We start from the raw sequence: 22,487 nt of genomic DNA on the forward strand, positions 1-22,487 counted from the left end.
TGTATTTGTAAGTGTTCCCAGGATGCTATAAACTATCATAGTCAAGAGGGCCTACCTCTTTTCCAAACTACAGACAGGATAGTATTTCTGGCAGTTGCCTGTGGGTCCTGTGAGAGTGACTCACATATTCCCTGCAGATACAGTGGTAATGTGTGAAGTCCCAAAATTGCCTCCCTACACCTGATGTAGCCTGCAAGCAACTCAGGAGCCCTGTTTCCTTCATCTCTCTTTGCAAGGTGCCATCCTTTCTTCTGTATGTTTCTAGACTCTGCTAATTTGTGGAAAGAAAATGTGCATATCAAGACAAAGAGGTATTTTTGTACAACAAAAATAGCTCTGGTAATGTGAAAGGAATTCACTCATCCACTAACGTCTTGTGGATAAAGCAAGCTGCACTATATGCAGTAGAATTATGCTGTCAAATTATGACTCACTGCAGAATAGTGGCAGATGTTCATGCATCTCAGAAAAAAAAAAATGTCCCTTTACATTTCTGATTTTCTCCCCACTTCATTACAAACGCTCACTTTAATTCTTCAAGTAATAACTCTATACAATATGAATGAATGTAGGCAAATACAAGTAATAAGTGAGAATCAAGTACTCAGATTGAGTCAAGAAGTTGGAGACTTTCTCCAGGAAATTAAAGATTTATATTTTAGATACATTACTCCATGTAATGCTGGGTCAGATATAACTGGTATAATTTTTTGACGTATTAAAAAGATAATAGAAATACCTATGGTAGACTGTTCTTTCATAGAAACACTACATCTGTAAGATGCTGCCAGTCTTGTTTGGATGGCCAAGCTTGTTGAAGGATGTGGAACACTGCAGAATTCAGGAAATATAAAGCAATCTAGTCTGGGGAGAAAACTCTCCTGCTGTTGATCTTAAGTAATTTAGGATTGCTCTTCTTTTTTTAATCAAAGATAATATTGAGATGCAAGTCAATCACTCTACACTGTCACTGGCAACTAGAAAGCAAATCTTACAGCTTGCCAGTCTACTTTGGAAAACATTTCATGATGCAGTGCGTATGAAAGCTGGTTTTTGACAAGTTCATCGTAAGAATAATACAAAATTTTCTCCTGATAAAGGCAGGCAAACTTTCAGTTTCTTGATGATGGTGCAAGTTGATGGTGGAAGGACACTGTTTGGAGTTTTAGATCTAAATTTGATCTCTCTTAACATCGCTTAACATCTGCTTTAACACAGGCAATATCTAAATGGCTGTAGTCATTTCTGTTGACCTCATTTCTGTTGATTTCAGTTTTCCTTGCCTGTTCTTAATACTCAAACCACGCCCAATATTAATATCAATGTTAACATTAATATTAATTAAATGTTGCTCTTTTACTTCACGGGTTCATATTTCAAAATAGATGTTTTTCTTGATGAACAACTGGGAAATAAACAGTGTGAATATCTTTCTGTGTTTTCCTTCGGATAGCTTCCACATTGGAAACTCATAGTATATGTACTGGCTGGAAGTCAGAAAGTTATTGTGCTTTAGTCACATCCCTCATCAAGTTGGATAATGGCCTTCACTGGTGTTTAGGCTTGCCTAGGAAACCAATCAGTTTGTCCAGTGACTGGCTTTCTGCCTACATCATATTTTGTAGCTGTAGTGGAGCTGTTCACAAACTTAGCACTTGTTTTCTGCTGTACCACAGAAAGTGAAAATGAATCGTGGATTATTTCTGTGGTGAGCTGACTTTGGCTAGTAGCCAGACCCCCCCCATCAAGAAACACACTCTCCATCAACTGGAGAGAGGGAGAAAATAGGAAAACAGCCTGCAGGTCAAAATAGACAGGGAGACTACTCACCACTTAATGTCAAAGGCAAAACAGACTCAATGTGGGGAAAATTAATTTACTGCCAATTACATATACAGTAGGACAGTGAGAAAAAAAGACAAAGCTAAAACCTTTCCCTTGCCTTTTCCCAGCCCCTTTTTCCATGCCAACCTCCAAGTAGCTCAGAGAATGGGAAATAAAGATCATGTTGTGATGAACCAATAAATAATGTTTTGTCCCTGCTGTTCCTTCCTCCTTACATTTCTCCCTTGCTTCTACCTAGGGAGCAATCTTGGATTGCTACCATGGGCACAATCTTTTATTTCCCCATCATTAAAAAAATACGTGACAACATGCAATTAATTTTATACTAGCGAGTGCCAGCAGCTACTTTAATTGCTACTAATTTACATTGCACTCAGAATGGGTTATGGAGAAAAAACAACTCTGCCACAGAGCTATTTCATGTCAGATATCAGTCTATACTGGTGAAATAATGCCATAATGGCTTGTGTGTAAAGATGATAAAATTAATGCTTTAAAATCATCTGTAATATACTTACAGTATAGTCAAGTGCTAAATCCTAAAGTCCTCCCCCAGCCACATAGTCCAGTGTGAACTGAAGACATTCTACATCTAAACATTAAAGCTGTTTTCATTATATCTTATATGCTTATTGTCCCAAACAGCTCCACGTGTTAAAGTAGGTCTACAGCATTACTGCACCTCATATCTCCTTCTCATTGCTGTCTCAGGGATAAAACCAGGAGCTAGTTAATGAAATCAAGTTATTTATTTAAATATATACTGATAAACTGAACAGGAATGGGAGAAGTAACAGCTCAAGAACACTTCGGAAGTAAGAATGAGTGAAGGAGAGTCACAAAAATAACTGCTTTGATATATTCATGCTCACCTATTGCAGCCAGTATTCTTAAAGAAATGGAGAAGACAGAAAAAAGAATTTAAGAATGAAAAGTATTTGGTGTTTGTAGAATTTATGGTTAAATATTTTGTGGAGGACGAAAGTACACAAAATAACACACACACACACAAAAAAAAAAAAAAAAAAAAAGAGTGAGAGAGGGAAGAGAGAGAGAGAGAGTGGGGAAATTAACTCTTTTGTCAACATTTACCTGAGGAGGATCCTAACATATGGAAGATCCAAGGCTGGGGAAAGAATGAGAAGATGAGTGATATCATGGGTCAGGCTCCCTTCTGCATAACCCATTCCCATATTCTCTTAGCATTTTTTATTGGCACTGCTCAGTCCTGAGCCTCTGAGCTGGTAGAACCCTCCTCAGAACCCTGTGACAGATTTTCTCCCATGCATATGTTCCTCAAGCACTACAGTCTGGAAGCAGGTTGGGTGAAGAGTTTCTGAGAGTTATGAGAGGGCCAGCTGGTCACTAAAACCCTTCAGCGTATATTCAGTCTACTCTGACAGAGTTGACTGATATCAAGAATGTGAAAATTTAAGCAAAAAAGAAGAGATTTTACTACATATAATTCCAGGAATTTCAGTCTTTTTTGGGGGGGCAGGGGAAGTGTGGAAGAGGGGATGAAGGGGCGGGGAGCCACTGGTGTATGACATTATTGTTTGCTTATTCATATGCAAACACACCATATTCTTGTTCCCTAGTGTCAATATATGGCTTGAGATAATTCCTCTAGTCATGCAGGCTGCAGCAGAGAACATATGTTTCTAGAATTATCCTCTTTAAAGTCAAATGCCCTGAGAAGACATCCTAGCCTAGTGATGTTTCTTTCTCTCTCCTAACTATAAAGGGAGTGTAAAGAAAAAAATTCAGACACAAACTTTTGCATTCTGAAGATGTTTAATAGTAGGGCAGTATTAAGCAACTGCTAAAAATCCCTAATCGTAGCTCAGAGCTATTGGCATCTACCAGATAATGAGATGCTATTTTAATTGAGATCATCAGCATTCAATGAAATTCCAGTTAGAAGATCATTTAGGTTAGGCTTAGATTAATTAGAATTGTTCCTTTTTGTTAGAATGAAATGCTGTAACTTTCAAAATAACTTTCAGTTTATGGTTTTGTTTCTTCATGTTTATATACAGAACACGAACAAAGTAAAATGTCTCAGTAGCAAGAAAAAAGTAATCATTTTATTTACACATTTAAAAAAAATTATAAGAAATTTAGAATTTTTTTTCATCTTATTGTGGTGTATCAGAGAAACAACAAACAGTGCTAATAAAACCCAAATCCCCCAGAACTAAACTGCACATCTTCAGAGAATTTATCCTTCCTTCCTTTTCTTCCCACCTTTTACTTTATAAGTGATACGGACAAAAACAAACTCCAAACTTGCTGAGATTTTACATCTGATGAGGAAGTTCTTGGAAGCTTATTTGTCTGAGATGGTTTTTTTTTCTTTTTTCTTTATGGTGGGGAGAGGATAAATAATCTTCTAGTATTGCTGCTTGAGTGCAAACCACTCCAGTAAAAAGAACAGATGAACAATCTGTTAGCTCCTTCTTTGACTATGCTGAAAGCACTGAAAATTAAGTAGAAAAGGGAAAATGAACAAGTACATGGTTCATTTACTGAAAGGTCACAGGCTACAATCTTAAAGAGTACACTGAAGTGACTAATTAAAAAGTAGTTAAAATGACTTAAATAACTATTGCTTGAGAGGAATTCACATGCTAAAAATGAAACACATTTTCTTTAATTAGGTAAATAGTACTGAAGTAGATGAATAACTCACCAGAAGTACTGTTTTTTATGGTGGTGCTTAAATAGGTGTGCCCAAAGGAAACTATAAAAAATTAAGCTTTGGAATTTTCTAGTCAATATGTTTGCAAATTCACATGAAAATACACATTTCTTCCTACTTCATCATCTCTAAAGTGGGTGTCTCCTTCAATAGAAATAGCTAATTAAGAGAATAGACAGGTTCCCCTTTAAATAAACAAACAAACAAATATTGTTTTTGCTGCTTACAGGAACACTGAATGAAATCACCTTTATTTTTAAATATTTTTTGTCTAAAACTTGGTTTTATTTCAGATTTTGTATATGGAAGGCCTACTTTGGAAAGCAGTTGAAGAAAATTAATTTTGAGTTTTATGCAGCCCTGGAAATACTTCCTGATAATTCAAAGCATTTGACCACCATTGCTACTTAAAATACTGTTACTGAAATGTGGAGGATTTGCTGGACCCTATGTTGTCTGTATGTGGATAATACTTACACTGCATGGCAGCAACTTCAATTTTGCTGCAGAGGCTGTGTGGAGTCACTTTGCACGTGGGCAAATCAATTAATGGTGCACATTCTGTAAGTCCAACATAGCTGGTGTTTGTTTGAGAAATTGTTGCTAAGTTCTGAAGATCTTGACAGAAATCAGGGTACAGCAAGTATGATTAAAAAAGGTTCTGCAAAACAGGAATGGGATCCCTGTTATCTCTATGCCTTCTCATTTCCCAGAAGTTTTCCAAGGAGAGAAAACCTTTTAGACCCTATGTACCATAAATCATCAAACAGTTGCCATAGCCAGCTGGAGTCTGAGCCATTATCAGAATGCTAATTGTAGAAGTGATTAAAATTAAGGAGAATTAGAAGAAATCAAGTCAATTAAAGAAGAGGAATAGCTAAATGGAGACATTCTCATTTGTATATGAATTGCTTTTTCTTTTTTTTCTTTTTTTTGGTAAAGCCTTTCATTTCAGTTTATATATAGGTAGAGGAGCAATTGGAGCAGGCAGAGTTTTGCTAAAAAAAAAAAAAAAAAAAAAACAACTGGAAGAAATTTTGAAATGTAACATTAGGAAATATCAAAACATACTCCAGTTTCTGACATGGTGCTGCTGGAGGTTACTGCCTTTGACGTCAATGGAATGGTTCACATTTCCAGCAGAAACACCCATCCCACTAGACCAATGTTTGCACCATATACATCACAGTGGAGATAAAGGAAAACGGAGAGAGCTTTATCTATTTACCTGAGATAAAAAGCTGTGTTTTTATGGGTGATTGCCATAAACCTCTGGGTTGAGTGCATGTGCATGAATAAAAGGATACATTGTTTGCCCTGTTCTGCGTAGTCTGTTGGATTATCAGAGCTGATTGGCTGTTTGTCACAAACATAGCTGGTTCTGTGCTTCAATCAGAGTCAGTTCAGAATCATTTAGAATCATAGAATCATAGAATTTCTCAAGTTGGAAAAGATCTTTAAGATCAAGTCCAACTGTTTCATTCAGATTGGATGAACATATATGTATATGTATACATATATTTTGTGTATGCACTGGCCAAAGAATCTTTAGCTGAGTATTTCTTGTTAGTCATAATCTAGGATGTTGGGATTTGAAATGGTAGCAAGATTTACATTGACAGGTTTTATATCATTAATGAACGAAGACAGCCTACGTCTACGTGGCTATGATTCTGCACATCCCTATGACTCACTACTCCTGTGTCAGTAAAGAGCTCAGTGTTTGATGTTCTTTCCTAATTTATCTCCAGTATTCCTATACTTAGGATGAATAAATTAAATGGAGTGGCTAAAGTGATTTGGGAGCCTTTCAGATGGAAAATCTATTCAAATAAAAATATCCATTCTAAGTATTTCTGTAGTATATAACTTCCTTGACTTCTGTGCTTCTGTTTCTTCTCCCTTCTTCACCTCAGGAATTAACTACATGTACCATTTCTGCCACTGTAGAAGTTGATACCACTTTTCTTTCTGAACCTCCTCTCCAGTGTCCACTTCTTCATCTTTTTTCTATCCTTTGTGCTCAGTCCATGCAGATTTCTGCCTGAGTGGTCTCTTGTTTCTTCCTATGACTTCTATTCTCTGCAAACTCAGTCATCTTAGTTGCTTTTCCTGTGTCACCAGGAACTTCTTGTCAGACAACAGAACCTCTTCTTTGCTCTTGTTTTCCTCTTCCATATTTTCTATTTACTTCTATAAATCTGTTTTCCACACTGATTCAGATCTCTCCGAGCTGATTTTTTTCTTTGAATAAACAAATTAATGATAAGAAATGTGTTATGCTGCCTATTGACATGCTGACATGCATGCTCTACTTGCTGCCTATATAACAATACCTACACTCTTGCAACTTGAAGAAGGAAGTTTAACAGTGACAAGAAAGTATCTCTTCTCTAGGTCTGTTGACTATTCTTGTCATATTACTGCCCTGATTTTCACAGCTGCTGCCATTCATCTTGTTTACAACAGCTTCTAGCTCCTTTTCTATAGGACAGTTCTCCAGCGTCAGTCCCCAGTCCTTACAGATACACAGAGTTATTCCTCTTCAGGTGGAGGATTACTCCTTTTTTTTTGAACTTTGCTGTCAGTTGATACCTCAGCATACGAAACTTCTTGTTGTCAGTAAAATTAAGAAGGAAGAATTCTACCTTATCACACAGGTTATTAATGAAAATCTTAAACAGTATTGTTCCCTGAGGTTTGCCACTTGTGATCACTCTCACTGTGTATATATTCATCTTTGTGGTGTCAGACCCAATGTACCTTGGGTTTTGATGCAGATGATTTTATCTAGTGAGTTACGTTTTTAAAATCGATGAAGATATTTAATTTGTGGTTGTTTCAATAAATCAGAATCATCTTTTAATTTACAGTTTTTCAGTAGGATGCCTGACTGTTCTAAATGACACCGGTCTTGGATATCAAACACGGGCTTTGGTCAGAATTTGTTTTCACTAGAGAGAACATGAAGTTTTTAATGTAACCAAATCTAGTGAAAGGGAATTACTTTAAAATATCATCTTTCCCATCTAGAGCACATATTTACATTGTGGTCTTCTGACCACTTAAGCACATTAAGAACTTTTTCCAGATTCTAGGGCTGCTCATTTCAGTAAGCTCTTTTTCCATTGAACCGTATGAAGAAAAAAAAAAAAAAGTTTTTCTTTTATTCAAATCTTAGCATACTGGCAAAAATACCTTTTTCTTCATATACAATTCCTTCTGGAATCTCTCTGAAATTCTATGCACTACATGTAGATGTTGTATAAATAGTTTTGAGTCTATAATGTTCACATGGCACTAACACATTGCACTATTGCACTCATCTCCCTTCCAGCACAAAAGGCTGGTTTCCACATCCCTCAAAAGTACCTAACTAGATTTATAGGGCATATCTCTTTTTCCTTGCTAGCAGAATCTGATGACACACAAGTCCTCTCTTTTGAGAGGACTGTTGTTATTTTTTTTTCTCTCCTTTAAATAAGAAACAGATACTCTGGGAGTGTTTCGTGGCACATTTTCTGTTTGTTTTCAGCAAATGGAGAATGTTTATAAATGATACTGCTTCTTGACAAAGCTCAGTGGATATAGTGATATTACAGGACTAAATAAATTAATTGCTATAGTCTCCTGTTGCCAACAGACTAAAGAACTTGTGAATTGATCTCTTTTAATTTCAAATAAACTGTTTTCTGCTTACTTCAGTCTCTCACGTTTCCCAGACTACCAGAGCAAATTATGTCACACACATATTTTAGTTTCTGAAAATTGTCTCCTGTTATCTGGGAATTAAATGGGAATGGGATGGGGAAAAGCAGAGGAAAAAGAGTAAGAATGGGACGATGTTATTTTGTTTTTACTTCTTCACAGATTTGATGCAATAAATGCTTTCTCTCCTATCATATCTTACAGCTGGACTGTTTCTCCTTTACATATCATTGGGCAGAGTCCTAACACTGGAGCATACATAATGTTTGTTAAGGGTGTCATCAGTATTGTTTTTTACCCTGTGTTAGGTAAAAGAAAATGATGCCTGTGGAAAAGATGTTGGTTCTTCATTTTATTCTTTGGTGAAGAATCTGATCTTATTTTCTCCAGCACTTTAATTTCCAGACAAGAAATCTCTTCAGTTCTTTTCTTATTATTGTGATTTTCTGTTTTGAGATCAAATACAAGGTCAAAAAACAATGTTTCTATTTTGGTTAATTCTTAATTCTTCCTCTTAGGTAGCTGTAATTTCATTTTCAAAGGGCATTCTGTTACTTTATCAGTGCTGCAAACAATGATAGGACACATGAAACATTCCATTATTTTTTTTTCATGTTTTTATGCCTCAAATTTTCATATTTTTATTTCTGTGTGGGAGGTTGATGCTATGTGTGATGCAGTTCTAAATGAGAAGTCATAAAAGTGTCTGACAAATCACCCCTCATCAACTACATATCTAGAATACAAATTGATGAATTAAGGTAGGAGATTTCTGCTGTTGAAGAGCAATATCAGGCATTTCTTGACAAGGAGAAAAAGTACAAGATTATGCCTCTGAAAGTTTTTGAAGTAAATCTTGTTTCTAAGTATTAATTCTACAGTTCTCATCTAAACCTCAAAAAAATATTTCAAGCTAGTTTAGGATACATGTTTCATATGAATAACTGAATAATTACTAGCCAAAGAAGCAACAAATGGCTGTTTTTGAAAATGTCCCCTTAGAAAGGAAAATTTAAAAAAAGCAGTGTTTTCCTTTCCTCTGTCTGGAAGAAGTGTGTATAACACAATTCTCTTTAGTCATAAAACACAGGAAGATTCTTTTGTGAAAGAAGATACTGAAATTGAATGGATTTATTACATGTCTGACCTTTACCGGACGTTTCTATAGTTGATAACAGCAGGATATACCAACAGAAATGTCTGGATTCTCCATTGGAGAGGTTTTTTTTCAGGCTCTGCTTATATCCTGATATATTTTTCAACTTTTGTTCAGGCTTTGCTTTTTTTTTTTTTTTATTTCCCCCTGTATATTATCTTTTATAGAATTATTGCTATGCGAGAACCGTCCTTTCGAGACTGACAGTACATTTTCCTCACTGGTGTTTTGGCGTCTAGTAGCTGGACTTCAGTAATACTGGAGTTCTTCCTTTCCAATATTACCTGTTAGATCCAATGCCTGTGTATGGCTGTGTGATGAGATTTCACATGGTTTGCACATGTATTTTGAAGTCATAAGCATAACTGGTTAATATAAATTGCCTGTTTCATCAATCTACAATATGCGGTCTATTTTAACAATTCAGCTTAACTTATTGCACATCAAGAAACAGACAGATTCAAATGATCTGAACTCCACTGAAGATGGAGCTAGAGTAAAGGCAATTCCAATTACATTTCATCTCATGCAAATGACCTAGGAGGACAAACATTCCTGGGCTTGTCCTGTACTTGGATAAGAGAACATCTGGAAGTCCCAGATGCAGTAGACACAAGCCAAGACATCGTGGCTGAACACTAGACCACAGAAAGTGAATAAACTACATTCTCCCCTTCATCACTGGTGGGTGAATCAGAAAGCTTAAATTTACCAGCACTGTTTTCATTCCTTCAATGAGAACCATCTCACAAGAATACTATAAAATAAAAACATTAAAATTAGAAAGTGAAGTTATATGAAACTTAAGCCCCACAGGAGCCTTTAGACAGGGTTAAACAATTCTACCCTCTACTGTTGCTACATCTTTGAGAAATTTTACGGACTTACAAAAACATGTCAGCAATTCCACACTGGGTGCCAACAGAAGGCAGAAAAATTGTTGCTCTGGTACTGCTGCTCTTGCATACCTGGATGGGATGACTGGCATGTGGAATTTTCTTTGTCCACTTGTCTTTTCACAGAATTGAAGAACTTTTCTTTTTTTTTTTCTTTTCTTTTTTTTTTTTTTTTTTTTTTTTCCAATTTTAACATAGAAACTGAAAAGTCTGCATATGAAAAAAACTGTTGGTGATCATTCAATTAATATTATGGAAGGGAAGGCACTGAGCATTAAGGGAATTAATCTTTATTTTTGGAAGCAGAAACCTTGAGAGGTAAATTCAGTAGGGGAAAGAAGACTCCTGCTCATTTGTGGGAAGAGAACTGGGGAATGGAGCACTTAGAGAATGCAGAAGGATGGGGAAAGGGAAGAAAAGGAAAGGGAAAGTAGATAGTGAGCATGTAGAAAAATTTCCATAGAGGGGAGGAAGAAAAACCAGAAGACAGGATAAACAATTGGCAATTCCTTTTGGGCTACATTTTCAGTTCCTTTTTTGCAGTGAAACAACACTATCAAATGATAATATTCTGATCATCTATGCCAAAAACACTAGCTCCAATTTAAAAGAGAATTTAAACACATTCAGAATTTGAGAAGCAGAAGTTTCATATTTGGCCTGATAATAACAAGGCTTAAATAGACTTATTCTTACAGTGAACTAGAAGATGTGCAGCTTTTAAGAGGGAGAGCTGAATCATATAAAATCAGAAGAATGAAATCCAAATGAAAACTACCTCGGACATTAACCACAATTCTTCCCACCATCCAAATTTTGAATATGGACGTTACCCAGGACGGTGTTGCTGGATTTCTTTTCACTGAGTAACTCTTTTCATGCTTTCGTTCCCTCCTCCTTTTCTGGCAGTGAAGCACATTCCTTTCTCCTGTAGCATAATTATACACAAGCTAACAAATTTAACCATATTGCCACAATCTAGTATCACCCACAACCTGGCAGATGCCACTGACGGAAAACACAGCTCTGCTTCTCTGCTTTAAAGTAAGTCCTACAGATGCACTGTTTCTATATTTAAAAACACAGTTTCCATGGCATGACAACACCGTCTGTACATGCTGGGTACTGACACCAAAGCTTCTTTGTGTGGTGATTTGGTTTTCAGCTGTCAGGAACAAAGTTTATAGAGAACAGATATTTCACGGAATGATTTTTATTTAAAGAGATTCAGTATTTTTAAATGCTTTTCAAATTACAATAATAGTTACTTTAATATCATTGAAGTAACATAAAACTCTGCCTTATAAACCACATTAATGATGTGTCCTGCATCCTCGTTATTATTCTACATTTCAGCAAAGGTTTAAAAACAGAGAAAACCCTCACCCACTGAAGCCTAAAACCTTTCAAAGGTAGAAAGCTACATGTTGGAATACTTTTTAGCTAGATGCTAGATGCTGCTAAGAAGAAATTAAGTGTTCCTGCAAATATGTGAGATATATAATTTCTTTTTTTCCCCATATGTAGATGAATAGGAATTAAGGAAAATGGAAGACCATTTCAGGATTGAAAAAAAAAAAAAAAAAGTAGTTGTGATGTTGCATAATCGAAGGGGTGAAATATGACTTATTAACATCTTATATGGAAAAAGTAGAAATTCATACTGTAAAAATTATTTTAATACTAAATAACATAAATATGAAAAAAAAATGGAGAGTACTTATCAATCTTTTCAATCTCATTTTTATAGATGTCTCTAGACAGAGCTTCTTAGAGAATCTTCATGATGCACCTTTTGAATGGGAATAAAGGAGCTTATTACAAAATTGGTAATGGTTTCTAAAAGCACTGTCAAGAATGAAAACAATTTCTAGGTAAGGTAATCTCATTTAATGAGTGATGAATCCTGTTTTCTTTGTAACACAATTACTCACAGTAACTTATAAATAAGAAAACATAAAATAATTAACTATTTTTTTTTTCCTGAAACTTAATACTGCAATCAGATTTCCATGTAAACTTTTCATTCACAGATTGCTTGGGTCGAGCCAATGAAGGTCAAGAACATTTAAACTGAAATAGAACCTTTTCCTTTCCCCTCCCCCACACAAAAATTTAGTCACTCTTACACCAATGCAGACACTAGACAGTTTTAGGGAAAAAAAAAAAAAGTAACATTACACTTTCATTCCAATAACTCATTAAAAATTGCCCAAAACATTATTCCTTCCAAAAATGTTTCAGTTTTGTTTTGATGTCCATTCAAAACCTTTTCAAAAGCCCTGAGACAAGATAATCTGTACTAGAAAGTAACTTCAGCTTGGAAATATGCTGCAGCTTCATTCATTCCTCTCTCTCCCTAATGTGCTGGTTGCTACTTGCTCCCAGAAATTAATAGGATAGGCTGCAGTTAGTGTTCTGAAGTCAGGGATGTGAGCCAAGCGGCTACTAGAAGTGCTTTTCAAAGCCATTCATTCAGTGACTTCATTGAAAGTGGGAAATGAATTTCTCACTGAAGGAAAACATTTGGGCTTCAACTTAAATGCTCTTTTACTCTCACACCATAAGGAATGTGGATGTTATAGGAAACACAAAAACTGAGATGGCACAGCGCAGTCTCTATGAATGTCATTATGTAATTTCATTCTGTGTCGCTATAAGTTGTTAAAACATAAAGCATTTTGAGTCTGCTGCTCTGTCAAAATATTGTGAAGCAATAAGAACAAGTTTCAGTTTTGCCTCTTGATGATTACATAGGAACAGAAGGAAGTACTTTCTACCATTAAGCCACAGATGACAAGAAATATCTGTCTTGTAGAAAAGACCGTTGTTATGAATCACCTCAAAATTAGCACATTTACATCCCCTTGAATGTCTGTCACCCATGGCTTATTCATAAACCCTGAATTGTCAACTTGTCGGGATGATTATCAACCAGCAAACACACAGTTTCTGTGTTTTGGAAAATTTGTTGTATTTTTTTTTTCACCACAAAAACAATCCATTGTTCTTCGAAAAGCAAAGAAGATCCTGCAGGACTGGGTACAATCAGACATGGTTTCTTCAGCCCAGGATGAAGAAAATTGAAGAAAGTCAGGTTGATGTCTGGGACAACAAAGGTGGCACCCACATTAACAATATGCGTTCTGATATGGAAACCCAATATACACTGCAGGTACATTGCTTGGAATTGATGGGAAGAACTTGTGTTGTAGTTCTTGCTTTCATTCTTCATTCCTATCAGGAAATGGTCAAAGCAAATCCCTGGACCAAACACTGGAGCATAATGGCTGTAGGGGTAGCCAATGCTGAGTGGAAGCTAGTTAAAAAGGAAACAGGTATTATGAACGTATGAAAAGGATCTGTCAGTGTAACATGAAAATGCATAATTTCAGTGGCTACTTAGTGAGTTCTGGCACATAGTATGGTAACAAGATTAGGAGAAAGGAATGGTAACGTAAAATGTCCTGGGCTGATTGCTTTGCCAAACACGAAGAAAAGTAAGAGATGTGGCACTATTAAGCCTCTACAGGGGTTAAGACCTTTGTAGTTGGAGCATAGGAAATTGGAAATAAGTTGTTGCAAACAATAGGAATGAGAATATAGGTGCTTATCTTCTGCAAACAGACTTTACCAGTTATCTCTTTGGTCTTACTCCTTCTATTAGGAGAGATTATCTTGTTGGAACTCACCTGATAAGATTGGTGTATGAACAGCTGTAAAAACTGAATGATTACTGCTCCTGAGTAACTTTTCTTCGCTGATTGACAGGCCAGTATTCCTAATCTAATTTGCCCTGATCTGATGTTCTGAACTTGTATCTTGATGCAGAAATGTCTTAGCACTGGGACAGTGTGAAATCTTGCTCTATCAACAAGCAATATAGAAAGTTTTATTCAACCTCTGAAAATCAACTAACTCAAAACAAGAAAAACAACAACAACAAACACTCCCCCTCCCCCCAAAAAGAAAAACAAAAACAAAAAAAAAAAACAACACCACAAACTAGTTCAGGGAAACAATCTGAATTAAAATAATAAAAAGAACAAGGAAAGAAGATTATTCATCTGGCATATTTGTGTGTTAATTTCAGTAGTTATAACCCTTATTTTGCTGGATGGCAAGGCAATCAACATAAGGAAGGTGAATGGGAGGCTCTAGATACATATAGGTTTGTGCTAGAACAATATTCCATGACCAATATGTTTAATTAAAACTGAACAGCTATTTAATTCAAAATATAAAACAGTCACGGTGTACTTTTTTTCAGCTGGTTGAAGATGATTTCAAGTTCATATTCAGTTAATAATTTACACTGGGAACAGTTAAACATTTACAAGGTCTTCAGAGAGGATTTATGAACACTAACAGGGTTCTATTTGAGTAAAAGTTTCCTCAATTAATTTTTTTTGCTAATACATCTTAGCTGTTTTGGAGATGATAATTGCTGCACAGATGGACTCAGCCATAGAAGAAACTCCACTAGAAGTAAGACAATATTTGTGCCATGGCCTAGACACAATAGATAGCCCATTTTATTTAGATCTAATTCAAGCTTGAAGTATGACCTCAATATTACCTGTGAGTATAAGTAGCAACTTTGACCATCAAGAATAAAGATTAAAAAAAAACCAATTGTCTTGGCTTTAACAGACTATTCTGAGATTCACTGAAAGACATACATCAGTTACATATATGGATTAGTTAGGACTGTGTAATGAATTAGTTTCTGTTTTATTTATTTATTTATATAATGCATTGTTATTGTTCAAATCAAATAAATATAGAAATTCTACATCATGCAGAAAGGTGCAGCATCCTTATCTCTATGAATAGCTCTTTTTCACCTGGCTCATATAAATTGTTAAAAATGGACCAATGCTTAGCCTGCAGTTCAAGCTCTGAACTCCACTTTTTCTTCCACCATGGAAGGCCCTGGGAAAAATACAATATTTCTACTTTCTGTCTGGTTACACAGAAACAGGATCTGTTTCATTTTTTGTACAAAAATTTCTGGTGCTTATTTCTATCTTTTAGGAACCACAGTTCAAGTATTCGAAAATTAATTTGGCTTTCCCTCAAATTCAGAAGAGTTATTTTTTCCACAAGAAAGTACTCAACAAAACCTTTGCACACAATTACATTATATTGGCATTAAAACAATAATCTCAAATTAGCACTGTTGGAAATTGATCATGTTTAATATCGGTGAAGTGAAAAATGGAATGTTGATTAACTACAGTATACTGTTGAGAAAATCTCTCAGCAAAGATGAATAAAAAGCTGTAATGGCAGTCATGAGAAATTATCAGAAGCTATGCAGGAATCAGCAGGAAAATTAGTATGAATTATTTCCTCATTAGTGTGCATTATTTCCTCAGAACACTCACAGAGTGTTCTGAAAAATGAACTAGCAAGAGAGAGATGCAGATGAGTTTGCTATGAAAGTACACAAGAAAATTCTTAGTGAAAACCTTCACACAAAGTAGAGACAGTAGGAGTGTAAACAAGATCAACAAACAAGTTAGCCTTTGTAGTGGCAAGATACTGCAGAGGAATAAAGACAATACTTTCTCAGTTCTAAGGATGTCTTCTGCATATTGAGCTACTGTGGCTGATAAGATTTTTGGGAAAATTAAAACTGGTAAAAATGTACATACATGGAAATAAACCATCCTGTTAAGCATTGTTACTTATCTTCCTATATTAGTTTCCTTGTTTTGGAAGCATATAACACAAGGGAAATATTGGGGTAGCCACTAGTAATTCACACTGCTAGTTCCTAATTCAGATGGCATCCAAATTTTATGCTGATAGATCGACAATCACTTATTTCAGATCTGCTTTGTTAATGAAGATGCTTCATCATGAAGATCCAAACTTTCATTTCTCTAGCTTTACTTTACCTGTTTGTTATGATATTGCAGAATTGTATGTCTACTGAATCTAAGATAAATTTCAGTTATGCACAATATACCTGACCTAGTTCTACTGAATTCCTAAATTGAAGTGAAGCGAATGTTCAAACACACTGTAAAAACAAAACAGCAAGCTTGATGTTAAATCACTTTGTGCTGTAATTTATTTACCTCTATAGATTGCAAATAGATATTAAAAAGATTAATTTACACTTGTTCATTTGCAAGATTTATGCATAAAAGTTGTGCTTTTAGTACTTGCATGTTATTTGTCTAAAGCACCTAGAGTGCTCAGCTCTGTGGTAGTACTCTTTCAGGAATCTCAGTTTTGATGTTACCAAACAGAGTATGGCATGTTACCAAACAATGTATGACAAAATGCAAGCATGTACATACACACACAGTATGTGTATTTATTGCAAGCATGTACATGCACACACACAGTATGTGTATTTATATATGTTCCTAATACAAAAGTGTTGGAGAACTGAGAAATTCTCCAATAAATAGGTAGCTAAGAGATGTGCAAAGACCCCTTTTTCTATGTATCACTTTAATCTATTGCAAAATTCCCTTCGTTGCTTTTATTAGGAGTTTATTTAATTCAACAGAAAATTCATTCTATACAGTCAGGAGACAGCAGGCAGAAGAATATAGACTGTAATTAATAAGGTACTAAGAGAAAGTAGACTTTCCAAACTCAGCAAATGTATCTTTATAGTATTATGTCAGCTTCATGAAGAAATGGAAAGTTACAAAATATTTTGTTTTAAAGAGAGTCATTACAAAAGAAATTTCATTGATGCATTAATTGCATAAATCAAAGCCACACATTTTGTTCCTTAATCTACTAGGCTCATTTTTATTTATTATTCTTTTCCAGTACAGTCCCTCCTTGCAAGGTGTACACGTGGCTGGCAGTGCTGCTCTGAAAGCATCCTGGCATCTGTAAGGAGAGGCAGGAGCTCTACAGCGCTGCTGAGGCCCCTGTAACACTGCTCTCTCTTGTGCCACTCCTGTCCAAAGAGTACCAGTATTAGTGGGTGCCTTTTGACAACATACAAGGTAAAAATGCTTGGGAAGCAAATGGATTGGTGGCCACACCAGCTAAGGTTGGGAACAATATAATCATAAAATTATAGAGTCATAAAGGTTGGAAATATCACTAAGATCATCTAGTCCAACCATCATGCCACTACCACCATGTCCACTAAACCATATACTAAACCACCCTTTCCTAGAACAATTCCAGCGATGGTGACTCCACTACCTCTCTGTGCAGCCTGTTCCAATGCACTACCACTTCTTCTGAGAAAGCAGTTTTTCCAAATATCCAATCTGAACCTCCCCTTTTCTGTGTAACATTGATAGGACAAGCAATAACTGTTACCTGGGAGAAGAATCTGATCCTCAGCTTGCCACAACCTCCTTTCAGGCACTTGTAGAAAGCAGTGAGGTCAACCCTGAGCCTCCTTTCCTCAACTTTTGTGCTCCAGAAACTACTTTTGTAGAAGAGGCAGCAGATTTCAGGAAATTTGATTTAGCTAAGCTTTTGTTACCATTTTATATAACAGTCAGGCTCACTGAAGCAAAGGCTACATCCTCAGAAAACAATAAATTTGAAAGGAAAATTTGATAAAGGTGTGCACAGAACTTCTAGGAAAAGTTTATTCATGTGACAACTGCTAATAGTGTATTGCCAAACAAGAAGGTGCTGGCTGAGATTCCATAACTGCTCAGACAGCAGTTGTGCTCAGAAGTACCTCTAGTGATCTGAGTAACAGACTGAAGAATATACTTTTTATATTAATAAGTATCGTGTCTTGGAAGTAGATGCATGACTGCTGCATGACAGATAGAATTAAAGCTCACAATGATTTTAACAAGTTGGAGAAATGATCTGGAAAAAAAAAAGGATGAAATACTATAAGAAGGAATTAAATGATCCATATTTAGGAGGACAAAAATGAAGAAAGAGATACAGTAGGCCTGAGTGCTTATAGAATATGACAAACTAAACAAAATTCAGCAGCTTCATGCAACAAAGAGACAATCATTATCCAAAGACATATAAAGAAAACTCAAGAGATATATAAAGAAAAGTCCCAATTGCCAGGAAGATGAAATTTTCCTACCATTCTTTTCAACATTTGTGAGGCCTCTGCTGGAACAGTCTCTAGTTTTCATCACTTACAAAGCCCAAAGGTTACTTCCAGAAATCAGTGTGAAGAACTTAGTCTTTGACCCCAGCTCATGCTGACTAAATCCTGTTCTCTGTCAATGACCTGAGATTTCCATACTGTGCATTCTTGCCAGGGCTGGCTTGAGCTCTTGGATTGTATCCTGAGTTCATTTATAAGAGAGAAAACAGCCCCTCACTTTTTCCTGCCTTCCTCTTCCAAGACCTTCATCCCACTCCAATTGTAAAGTGTATCACAAGCTTGAAGAGAAGTCTAGAAATAATGACATAGAAATAATGACCTGTGAACATGGCTTAGAAGCAACTGCATAATCTAAAAAATAATGACTGAAGAGAAAAATAATGGCAATCTTCGTTTATAAATCACTTGTAAAGAGAATGGGGTCTGTTCTTCACTCTTGAACAGGACGGGAGGAGATTAAATCACAGCAGGAAAATTCAGCTTGAATATCATACAGACTTTCTAAGGTTTTGATTAAGTACTAGCTCATGGTCTCAGAAGCTGGTGAAGTTCTCACCACCAAAGATTTTTAAAAGCAGTTTGCATAAAGGTTTGAGGATTTTTATCCAGCAAATCCTGTCTGGATAAGATGACCACCTGCTTCTCTTTCTCAGCATTATTTTCTGTACTTCTCTAACACAATATTAAAGGCACAAATACTGCAATGATTTTCCTTTGGAAAAGGGAAAAATGTAGCATGGGTGGATTAAATAGTGCAATTTAAACAGTGCCATGTTATTCAAACCAAATTCAAAATAAGAAATATTTAGAATTCAAAACTATTCTTTCCTTACTCGAGCCAATTAAAGATGTTTCTCTTACTTTTGGCAAGTACCAAAAAGAAGAGAAATATGCTCCTGCAGGCAAAAATTCCTGTGCCAGCTCCTCTGGATTTTGATTTTGCAAGGATTATACAGTGCCAGCAAACCCAGACACATGTTAAAAAGTGACATTAATCACATATAAAAAGAAATTTTCACAGAGAGCTGCTAAAATGAAAAAAAAAAAAAAAAACAACCAAAAAAGCCCTCACTGAAATATGTATGAGAACATCCGTTTCAGCATAGGAAGCACAGAAAGTACAGTCAACATTGAAAAAATTATTCAAGAATATTTCTTTAGCAAGAGATTCTGTTTCAAAGGTGCAATGATCTTTCCTAAACCAGCTTGGGATTGCAGGATGAGCATTCCAATTCTGTTAGGGAATATTAAGACCATTTTTTGGCCATTTGTTGTATGTTTCTGAAGGTTTACTTTGGACTTCTTTTACAAAGAGGTAAAACAGCACGTCCTTTCTTTGCATAAGCAATTGCTACAGATAAGGGTAGAGGAGCCTGAATATTCTTGCAGGCTGGAGATTTTACAATCCAACCTACAGATTCCTGAAGTCAGCATTAACTCTTTGTAATCCTGCAAATTTTGAACAAAGGGTTTAGTCTGAGATCCAGAAAAGCAAGACACCCCTAGGTAAGGTCTTGCAAAGCACAGTTTTCTATCTCCGTAGAAAGTAAAGAAATAACTGGTGCAGCTTGCCCAGTTTTCTTATATAGCCTGTGGGAAATATCTACAGATATCTACAATATGTAACCAATAGCATAGAAAGCCATTAACAAAGGCAACATTTGTGAATTCTTCTGAGCTCTCTGCTCCCTCTCCAGAGATAAAGTTGAGCAACGTATACTGTGGGGACACAGAACTACTTCTTAGCAAGTCTGTTTTCATTGGGGTATCTGAACTCCTTGGCCTGCCATGCTAATATGCTGAGCCTGCCTCTTGGTGGGCTGTCTTCTGCTCATAGAAAGCATGTGGAAACTCTGGAGGGAGAAATGGGGAATTTCTGCATGAACATGGCATTCAAATAATTTTTCAAAACCTGGCTAAAAAGGAAAGGGAACTTCCATTGCATCTCTTTCATATAGGCAAAGGCAACAACTGTACTTTGAAATTGCTAGCAACAACAACAAAATGCTGAATTGAGGATGTTGATTTGTTTAATGAACATCTGAGTAGAGGGAATGGAAAGATCTTGATTAAATTGCTATCTGGGGCTGTTGTTCCAGATATTTAGTAGCACAACAGACGACTCTTTAATCCCATGTGGGTATTTTACTTATCTTTATCTTTAACCTTTTTTTATATCTTTTTTTTTATTATTTTTTAATATTTTTTAATTATTTTTTAATCTTTTTTTTTTATATCTTTACTTTATAGCTGAAACCTGGCCCAGCTATTAAAATTGGTGTTGGGTAATTCATATGACTAAAGCTCACATGGATTATATTGTACTAACTAGTACAGTATTTAGATACTTCAACAGCGCAGTTTAAATTCATTGCAATTAAAGGCATTAAGAACAAACATTAAGAGAATCTGAACTAGTTTTCAGGTTTTGAAAGCAAATTTTTGTAAATATTATAAAATAAAACCTGGAATTAATTGTATTTATGGACCAGAGAAAGTGCCATCCTCAAGAAAGTGCCATCCTTTGTGACAAGTCTCTAAACAAGTAAAGTTCTGCATCAAAATTTTTATTAATATGGTAAGATTCCCTCTTATAGAAGTAGTCCTATTTGTTTACATTTGCTTTATTAAAAGAGACACTAGCATAGACAAGACTGTTGGTTCTGTATCAATTCTATTTTAAAAGATTTTGCTGAAATATAACAAGTCTTTCTGAGGTTAAGTAGAGGGAAGAGTCTATACATATTCTTTCTGTAAACCATTTCCATATCCAATGACGCATGCTAATAGAAAGTGAAAAATAACTGCAGGAAACTTAGGACAGCTCACTGTGTTAAATTCAAAATTAACCAAATCTTTAATCTGTTCTATTCTCTGCAGATGTTCCCACTGATTTAAATACAGTGGCTGAAAATACAAGAGACTGCATGAGACAAACAGAAAACTCCTCTAGAATTTTCCAAATCTTGGCCCTTGGTCCAGCCTTATGTGTGAGGATGGCCACAGGAAGATTATATTGTTCAGACATTCTCCATGTTTCTGGATCTGGTACTGTACATCACACAGGCAGTTCAGGTGCACAAATCATGTAGAGTAAGATGATCATAATTTGCTATTCTCTTTAATAGTTCCCCTTGAGAGTTTAATTACGAAAATTATCTTTAAGACGCCAATGCATGAGGTGTCTCAGTTGCATGATCACAATGATTAAGGACTGCTCCACTGGCTGCTCCAGCTTTTCTCCTCTCAGTGTTGTATTCCAATGTTTCAGCTGGATAACTAGGGACCTTTTATCCTAGAGTATGTAGCCACAGTTTTGCCACCGCATTGCATTTTGTTTATTTGGTAGCTATTACTGAAACACTTCACAGAGGTTATAAAAGCACAGAGTATTAAAATGACAGATTTGTGTTTAGAAGAATATGCAATGAAGGCCAAAGACAACTGGCAACAAAGAAAATAGAACAAACTAACCTGACCTTAAGAATAAACAACAGTAGATAATATGCAAAAGGTTAACTGGAATTTCAGGTACTGCGATTAAAGAGATAGTGACATTGCTTTTGTAATGCTCTGAAAAGGTTAAGTTATAGGCGTGTTATTTATAAGTTAAACAGTTGAAGAAATCAGTTGTTTTGCCCTTCTGTTCTTAAGACACCTTACTAAAAATTTTTGCTTAAACCAGAGTTTGAAAGCATACAAATATTACATCACTGAAAACAATAGCACTTCGATGTTCTATAGAAAACAAATCATAAAAGGCTCTTATGATAAACTTTATGAGAAAAAAAAAAAAAACAACAGAATTTGGTTGGTGAAACTCATCTGAAAAATATGCAAAATAAATAAATAAATAATAATAAAAAAGAATCTTTATCTGAATCTAATTCATTGTAACTTTCATAACATTATACCAAAGAATGGCTTAGTTCCACCTAGTTCCAACCCCTCTGCATAGGCAAGGTTGCCAGCCACTAGACCACACTGCACATACCTTGCGCAGGTCTTGAATGCCCTCAGGGATGGGGCATCAACAGCCTCTCTAGGCACCTGTGCCAGTGCCTCACTACCTTTTGAGTGAAGAAATTTTCATAATCTCTA

General features: G+C 35.7%; 2 long non-coding RNA genes across 3 annotated transcripts; one reads left to right on the forward strand and one right to left on the reverse strand.

Annotated features, from left to right (window-relative positions):
* Positions 1-3,620: 3,620 nt before the first annotated feature.
* LOC122158169 lies at positions 3,621-18,467 on the reverse strand. The gene is made up of 4 exons (XR_006168154.1): positions 18,360-18,467; positions 12,027-13,625; positions 5,024-5,207; positions 3,621-4,324 (listed from the first exon to the last, which is right to left on the reverse strand). It is a non-coding gene; the product is annotated as an uncharacterized LOC122158169 (long non-coding RNA).
* LOC122158174 lies at positions 14,664-22,218 on the forward strand. Of its 2 annotated transcripts, none has more exons than XR_006168159.1 (3): positions 14,664-14,887; positions 17,108-17,289; positions 21,267-22,218. It is a non-coding gene; the product is annotated as an uncharacterized LOC122158174 (long non-coding RNA). The 2 variants fall into 2 exon arrangements; XR_006168158.1 differs by having other exon boundaries at positions 14,664-14,794.
* Positions 22,219-22,487: the final 269 nt, after the last annotated feature.

The sequence above is a fragment of the Centrocercus urophasianus genome, unplaced genomic scaffold (assembly GCF_019232065.1).
Source record: "Centrocercus urophasianus isolate 14NV4802_14NV808 unplaced genomic scaffold, USGS_Curo_1.0 seq_10, whole genome shotgun sequence".
NCBI lineage: Eukaryota > Metazoa > Chordata > Aves > Galliformes > Phasianidae > Centrocercus > Centrocercus urophasianus.